Source organism: Tamandua tetradactyla, chromosome 1 (assembly GCF_023851605.1).
Source record: "Tamandua tetradactyla isolate mTamTet1 chromosome 1, mTamTet1.pri, whole genome shotgun sequence".
NCBI classification, from domain to species: Eukaryota; Metazoa; Chordata; class Mammalia; order Pilosa; family Myrmecophagidae; genus Tamandua; species Tamandua tetradactyla.
In genome coordinates this window covers 82,206,699-82,215,887 of record NC_135327.1, presented here as the reverse complement: position 1 = coordinate 82,215,887, position 9,189 = coordinate 82,206,699, and positions in this window count along the sequence as shown.

The following is a 9,189-nucleotide window of genomic DNA, read 5'->3' as shown; positions in this document are numbered from 1 at the left end:
CAAAAACTAAAGGACAAATACTGTATGGTCCCACTGATGTGAACAGACATTCGAGAATAAATTTGGAATATGTCCTTGATAACAGAGTCCAGCAGGAGGTAGAAACAGGGTAAGATAATGGCCAATTGGAGTTGAAGGGATACAGATGGTGTAACAGGACTAGATACAAAAACTCAAAAATGGACAGCACAATAATACCTAATTGTAAAGTAATCATGTTAAAACACTGAATGAAGCTGCATCTGAGCTATAGGTTTTTGTTTTGTTTTGTTTTGTTTTGTTTTGTTCTTACTATTATAACTTTTATTTTTTCTCTATATTAACATTCTATATCTTTTTCGGTTATGTTGCTAGTTCTTCTAAACCAATGCATATGTACTAAGAAATGATGATCATGCATCTATGTGATAATGTTAAGAATTAACGATTGCATATGTAGAATGGTATGATCTCTAAATGTTGGGTTAATTTCTTTTTTTCCGTTAATTAAAAAATAAAAATAGAAAAAAAAATAAAAAAAAAAGAGAAGGGATAATTGGAGCTGAAGGGATACAGACTGTACAACGGGACTGGATATAAAAACTCAGAAATGGACAGCACAATATTACCCAATTGTAATGCAATTATGTTAAAACACTGAATGAAGCTGCATGTGAGGTATAGGTTTTTTTTTTTTCTTTCTATTATTGTTTTAATTCTTATTCTGTTGTCTTTTTATTTCTTTTTCTAAATCGATGCAAATGTACTAAGAAATGATGAATATGCAACTATGTGATGTTATTAAGAATTACTGATTGTACATGTAGATTGGAATGATTTCTAATTGTTTTGTTAATTCTTTTTTTAATTAATAAAAAAAAAGAAGACAGTTGGATGATATATTAAAGTTATTAAAAGAGGAAAAACTGCCAACCAAGAATTCTATATTCAGCAAAACCGTCTTTCAAAAATGAGGGGGAAAATTAAACATTTTCAGACAAAAATCACTGAGAGAATTTGTAGCCAAGAGACTGGCTCTGCAAGAAATACTAAAGGGAGCACTAGAGACAGATAAGAAAAGACAGAAGAGAGAGGTGTGGAGAAGAGTGTAGAAATGAAGACTATCAGTAAAAGTAAAAAGAAAGAAAATTAGATACGACATATAAAATCCAAAAGGCAAAATCGTAGAAGAAAGTACTGCCCATACAGTAATAACATGAAATATTAATGGATTAAACTCCCCAATCAGAAGACATAGACTGCAGAATGAATTAAAAAACAGGACCCATCTATATGCTGTCTACAGGAAACACATCCTAGACCCAAGGATAAACATAGGTTGAAAGTGAAAGGTTGGGAAAAGATATTTCATGCAATAACAATCAGAAAAGAGCAGGAGTAGCTATACTAATATCCAACAAATTAGACTTCAAATGTAAAACAGTTAAAAGAGACAAAGAAGGACACTATGTATTAATAAAAGGAACAATTCAACAAGAAGACATAACAATCATAAATATTTATGCACCAAGCCAGAATGCTCCAAAACACATGAGGCAAACTCTGAAAGGAGAAATAGACACTTCTACTATAATAGTTGGAGACTTCAATTCCCTGCTCTCATCAATGGACAGAACATCTAGACAGAGGATCAATAAAGAAACAGAATTTGAATAATACAATAAATGAGCTAGACTTAACAGACATTTATAGAACATTACACCCCACAACAGCAGGATACACCTTTTTCTCAAGTGCTTATAGATCATTCTCAAGGATAAACCACATGCTGGGTCACCAAGCAAGTCTCAATAAATTTAAAAAGAGTGAAATCATAGAAAACACTTTCTCAGATCATAAAGGAATGAAGCTGGAAATCAATAATAGGCAGAGAACCAGAAAAGCCACAAATGGAGGCTCAATAACACACTCTTAAACAACCAGTGGGTCAAGGAAGAAATTACAAGAAAATCAGTAAATATCTCAAGACAAATGAAAATGAAAACAAACATATCAAAATTTATGGGATGCAGCAAAGGCAATGCTAGGAGGGAAATTTATGATCCTAAATGCCTATATCAAAAAGAAGAAAGAGCAAAAATCGAGAAATTAACTTTCCACTTGAAAAAACTAGAGAAAAAACAGCAAACTAACCCCAAAGCAAGCAAAAGGAAAGAAGTAATGAAGATTAGTGTAGAAATAAATGAAATTGAGAACATGAAAACAATCAAGAAAATCAACAAAACCAGAAGCTGGTTCTATGAGAAAATCAATAAGATTGATGGACCCTTAATGAGGTTGACAAAAAGAAGAAGAGAGGATGCAAATAAATAAAATTAGAACTGGAAGAGGAGACATAACCACTGACCCCGCAAAAATGAAGGAAGTAATAATAGGATACTATGAACAACTTTATGCTAATAAGTTCAACAATGTAGATGAAAGGGAAAACTTCCTAGAAATGCATGAACAACCAACTTTGACTCGAGAAGAGATAGATGACCTCAACAAACCAATCACAAGCGAAGAAATTGAATCAGTCATTAAGAAGCTCCCCAATGGGGAATGGGGAGAATGGGGAGAAATTCAACTTCCCCAAGTTGAATTCTTGATATTCTCACAAGCTGTGTGGACCACCAAAGCTATAGGTTGAGCCCCCAGTCTTGGGGGTTGTGCATATGAAACTTAACCCCACAAAGGATAGGTCAAGTCTACTTAAAATTTAGGCCTAAGAGTCACCCCCAAGAGAGCCTCTTTTGTTGCTCAGATGTGGCCTCTCTCTCCAGCCAACAGAACAAGCAATCTCACCACCCTATGTGGGACATCACTCCCAGGGTTGTGGGCCTTCCTGGCAACATGGGACAGAAATCCTAGAATGAGCTGAGACTCAGCATCAAGGGATTGAGAAAAACCCTAGAATGAGCTGAGACTTAGCATCAAGGGATTGAGAAAACCTTCTTGACCAAAAGGGGAAGAGTGAAATGAGACAAAGTGTCAATGGCTGAGAGATTCCAAACAGAGTCGAGAGGTTATCCTGGAGGTTATTCTTATGCATTAAGTAGATATCACCTTGTTATCCAGGTGTAATGGAGAGGCTGGAGAGAACTGCCTGAAAATGTAGAGCTGTATTCCAGTAGCCATGTTTCTTGAGGATGATTGAATAATGATATAGCTTTCACAATGTGACTGTGTGATTGTGAAAACTTTGTGTCTGATGTTCCTTTTATCTATCTTATCAACAGATGAGTAAAACATATGGAACAAAGATGAATAATAGGGGGATGTTCTAGTTTGCTAGCTGCCTGAATGCAACACACCAGAGATGGATTGGCTTTTAATAAAATAATAATAAATATAATTATGTTTCTTTGAATATAAGAAAATCAATTAATGTAATACACCATATCAACAAATCAAAGCAGAAACACCACATGATCATTTCGATTGATGCAGAAAAGGCATTTGACAAAATTCAACATGCTTTCTTGTTGAAAACACTTCAAAGGATAGGAATAGAAAGGAACTTCCTCAACATGATAAAGGGAATATATGAAAAACCCACAGCTAACATCATACTCAATTGGGAAAAAGTGAAAACTTTCCCCTAAGATCAGGAACAAGACAAGGATGTCCACTACCACCACTGTTATTCAACATTGTGTTGGAGGTTCTAGTCAGAGCAATAAGATAAGAAAAAGAAATACAAGGCATCAAAATTGGAAAGGAAGAAGTAAAAGTCTCACTGCTTGCAGATGATATGATTCTATATGTTGAAAACCCCGAAAAAACCACAGCAAAACAACTAGAGCTAATAAATGAGTACAGCAAAGTGGCAGGCTACAAGGTCAACACTCAAAAATCCGTAGTGTTTCTATACACTAGTAATGAACAATCTGAGGGGGAAATCAAGAAAAAAAATCCATTTACAATTGCAACCAAAAGAATAAAATACTTAGGAATAAATTTAACTAAAGAGACAAAAGACCTATACAAAGAAAACTATAAGAAATTATTTTTAAAAAAAATCACAGAAGACCTAGATAAATGGAAGGGCATTCCGTGTTCATGGATTGGAAGACTAAATATAGTTAAGATGTCAATTCTACCTAAACTGTTTTATGGATTCAATGCAATACTAATTAAAATCCCAAAACTTTACTTTTCAGAAATAGAAAAACCAATAACCAAATTTATCTGGAAGGGCAGGGTGCCCTGAATAGCTAAAAGTATCCTGAGAAATAAAAATGAAGTCGGAGGTCTCATGCTACCAGACTTTAAGGCGTATTATGAAGCTGCAGTGGTCAAAACAGCATGGTACTGGCATAAAGATAGATATACTGACCAAAGGAATCAAATAGAGTATTCAGATATAGATCCTCTCATCTATGGACAATTGATCTTTGATAAGGCAATCAAGCCAACTCACCAGAGACAGAACAGTCTCTTTAATAAATGGTGCCTAGAGAACTGGATATCCATATGCAAAAGAATGAAAGAGGATCCATATCTCATACCCTATACAAAAATTAACTCAAAATGGGTCAAAGACCTAAAGATTAGATCTAAGACCATAAAATGTTAGAAGAAAATGTAGGGAAATGTCTTATAAATCTTATCATAGGAGGTGGTTTCCTAGACCTTAAACCCAAAGCACAAAGCATTGAAGAAAGAAACAAATAAATTGGAACTCCTCAAAATTAAACACTTTTGTGCCTCAAAGAACTTCGTCAAGAAAGTAAAAGCACAGCCTACACAATGGGAGACAATATTTGGAAATGATTGTCAGATAAAGGTCTAGTATCCAGAATATATAAAGAGATTGTTCAACTCAACAACAAAAAGACAGACAACCCAACTACAAAATGGACAAAAGACATGAACAGACACTTGTCAGAAGAGGAAATACAAATGGCCAAAAGGCACATGAAAAGATGCTCAACTTCCCTGGCTATTAGGGAAATGCAAACAAAACCACAATTAGATATCATCTCACACCCACCAGAATGGCCATTATCAATAAAACAGAAAATGACAAGTGCTGGAGAGGATGTGGAGAAAGAGGCACACTTATCTACTGTTGGTGGGAATGTCGAATGGTACAACCACTGTGGAAGGCAGTTTGGCAGGTCCTCAGGGAGCTAGGTATAGTATTGCCATATGACCCGGCAATATCATTGCTAGGTATCTACTCAGAGGACATGATGGCAAGGACACAAATGGACATTTGCACACCAATGGTTATAGCAGCATTATTTACAATAGCCAAGAGATGGAAACAACAAAAATTGCCATCAACAGACAAGTGGCTAAACAAGCTGAGGAATATACATACAATGGAGTATTATGCAGCTGTAAGACAGAATAAAGTTATGAAGTATGTAACGACATGGATGGACCTTAAAGACATTATGCTAGTGAGATTAGCCAGAAACAAAAGGTCAAATACTATATGGTCTCACTGATATGAACTGACATTACTGAATGAACTTGAAGAATTTCACTTGGTAACAGAGACCATCAGGAGATAGAAATAGGGTAGATATTGGGTAATTGGAGCTGAAGGGATACAAATTGTGAAACAGGACTGATTGTAAATATTCAGAAGTGGATAGCACAGTACTATGTGTAACTCTAATACAATAGTGTTAGTACACTGAATGAAGCTGAATGTGAAACTGATAGAGGGATGTGGCCTGGGGGCACAAATGAAATCAGAAGGAAAGATAGATGAAAAAGACTAAAATGGTATAATCTAGGAATGTCTAGAGTATATAATGATAGTAACTAAATGTACAAATTTTAAAATGTTTTTGTATGAGGAAGAACGAAGGAATGTCAATACTGCAGGGTATTGAAAATAGATGGTAATTAATATTTAAAACTTTAACTTATGTGTGAGACTAAAGCAAAAAATGTTTGTTACAAAATTTATATTTTGATTTTATGTTACGTGCATTTCCTAATATAACTTATGTGGACAGCTTAATTGAACACTATAGTACATAGAACCTTGAGTAGGGCATGAGATTTTGTAGGTTTGTGCAAACTGATGCCCCAATAAACCCCAGAGTGTTTGAACAGTGAATAAAAAAGTATTTGCAAAGTCCCCTTGGGGGAGTGGTGAGAAAGGGGGAAAATTAAACTTCCCCAAGTGAGAATTTTTGATATTCTTACAAGCAGTGGGAACAACCAAAGCAATAGGCTGAGCCCCCAATCTTGGGGGTTGTTCTTGTGAAAATTAGTCCTACAAAGGATAGGCTTAGCCTACTTAAAATTAGGCCTAAGAGTCACCCCCAAGAGAACCTCTTTTGTTGCTCAGAGGTGGCCTCTCTCTCTCTCAGCCAACATGGCAAACAAACTCACTGCCCTCCCCCTCTTTACTTGGGACATGATTCCCAGGGGTTGGTCCTTCCTGTAAACGTGGGACAGAAATCCTAGAATGAGCTAGGACTCAGCATCAAGGAATTGAGAAAATCTTCTTGACCAAAAGGGGAAAGAACGAAATGAGACAAAATAAAGTGTCAATGTCTGAGAGATTCCAAACAGAGTCAAGACGTTATCCTGGAGGTTATTCTTACACATCATATAGGTATCACCTGTTTAGTTAAGGTGTAATGGAGAGGCTGGAGGGACGTGCCTGAAAATGAAGAGCTGTGTTCCAGTAGCCATGTTTCTTGAAGATGATTGTATAATGATATAGCTTTCACAATGTGACTGTGTGATGTGAAAACCTTGTATCTGATGCTACTTTTATCTACATTATTGACAGATGAGTAAAAATGTGGATTAAAAATAAATAAATAATAGGGGAACAAATGTTAAAATAAATTTAGTAGATTGACATGCTAGTGATCAATGAAAGGGAGGGGTAAGGGGTATGGTATGTATGAATTTTTTTCTGTTTTCTTTTTATTTCTTTTTCTGAATTGATGCAAATGTTCTAAGAAATTACCATGATGATGAATATACAACTATGTGATGAAATTGCGAGTTGTTGATTATATATCAAGAATGGAATGCTCATATGGTAAGAATGTTTGTGTTTGTATCTTATGTTTAATAATTAATAGATAAATAAACAAATAAATAAATACAGGGGGAAAAGGACATGTACAATGCTAAATAAACACCTGAAGAGATGCTCAATATCATTAAAGTTATATAGATATGTCTCTATAACTATTAAGATGGCTAAATGTTAAAGGTCTGACCCACACCAAGTGTAGCAAGGTGTATAGCAACTGCAACTATTATATTCTGTTGGAGAGTATACACAGTGGCATAACCACTTTGGACAAGAGTTTGGCAGTTTCTTGAAAACTTAAACATATATCTACCATATGATCCAGCTATTCTCCTCCTAAGTATATACCCATGTGATATGAAAACTTGTACATGAATGTTCATAGCTGCATTATTCATAAGAGCCAAAAAACTGAAACAATTCAAATGTCTATCAACTGATAAATGGATAAACAAAATGTGGTGTGTCCCTATAGTGGAATCTTTTTCAAAAACAAAAAAGAATGAAGTGCTAGTAAATGCAATAATATAGATGTATTTCAGTGTAAAGATATTCTGTGGAAGAAGCCAAATAAAAAAGAGTACATGCTGCATGATTTCATTTATACAAAATTCTAGTAAATGCAATCTAATTGATAGTGGCATAAAGCAGCTTAGGAGTTGCTTGAGGACAGGGTGAGGTGGAAGGGGCAGGAGGAAACTTTAGAAGATGATGGATGGATTCATGATCTTGATTGTGATGGTGTTTCACAGCTGTCTAGATATATTAAAACGTGCCTAATTATACAGTTTTAATTGAGCAGTTTACATCAATTATACCTTAGTAAAACTTTAAAAAAAAAACATATTACTTATTAAAGGATCACCAAAACCTAAAGTCTTTGATACTGGAGGAACTTAAAAATCATATTACTTATTAAAGCGTCACCAATACCTAAAGTCTCTGATAGTGAAGGAACTTTTATCTCTGTCTCTGTTCCCTCCCTTACTACTTCTTTATGAGAGAAGCAGTGACAAATCTTATTGGGGAGATTGGGAAAATGAGCATGTGTAACTTTGCTCCCCTCTCCTTTGGAGCAGCTTGTCTTCAGTTCTCACAGTTGAACTATCCCTGTGTAAACTTCCTGGAATGGGAAATATCCCTAAAAGGGAGGGGTCTGTAGATTTGCATTTAAGGTTAAATTCTGGAAGGACATTTGAAGAGTCCAACTGTGGCTATTGATCAAGTTACATTTTCTAGTTCAACCTCATCACTTCACAAAATAATGAAGCTATTATTTTGATCTCCATTTTTCTTATTCTCACTTTTATTTCTCAATTGCTTTTGAGAAGAGTGACCTTAATTTCCTAAATCTCACCTTCTCCCTAGTTGTAGACTACCAGAAAAATAGTGACACGGGAAAATCAGTGGTGTGCTCGTAAATATTGAACACCTGGCTCTTCAGGAAGGCAAATACCCCAATTTGTAGCATTTGCTGATTTCCATGGTGTAAGAACTCCCATTATGTCCTATTTCAAGCTACCAACATGAAGTCCCTGAAAAGAGAGTTGGGAAGAAATGCACATCATCAGATGTTGTCAGTTGATACCAACCAGCTGCTGCACAACAGTGAGAGAAACCAAGGAGGAGGCAAACAATTAAGAACAAAGTAAAAACTCATGAAATCTAAGCTGGGTAAAGGGAGTGAGGAGGATGAGGGAATGGGAGGAGGGCAGTGATAAATAAACAGGGTCCTACAACTGAAGGTCCAAATGGGGGTTAAAGAAGTATCTAAGTGGAGATACTAGGGCATGTTGGAAAGATAGAAGATGCCTGTCAGAGAACGGAGTGGTTAAAATAGAAATTCTGAAAATTATTGAATAGTGTGATAGTTAGGTTCATGTGCTGCTATGGCTAGGTTATGTGTCTGGTTCTTTGGTCAGTCAGGCACCATCATTAGACAGATGGTTGTATCCATGGCTGACTGAATCTACAATCAACAAGGGAGATTGCCTTCCACAATAAAAGAAGTTTCATCCAACCAGCTGAAGGCCTTACAGGAAGACTTGGATATTTCAGCAGTCAGAAAGAAGAGTTTCTGTCAGCCAGTTGGCTTCTTCTGGGGAATTCATTAAAACCTTCATAGGAGTTCCCAACTTGCAGCTTGCCCTATGGAATTCACACTTGTCAATCCCCATAGTCATGTG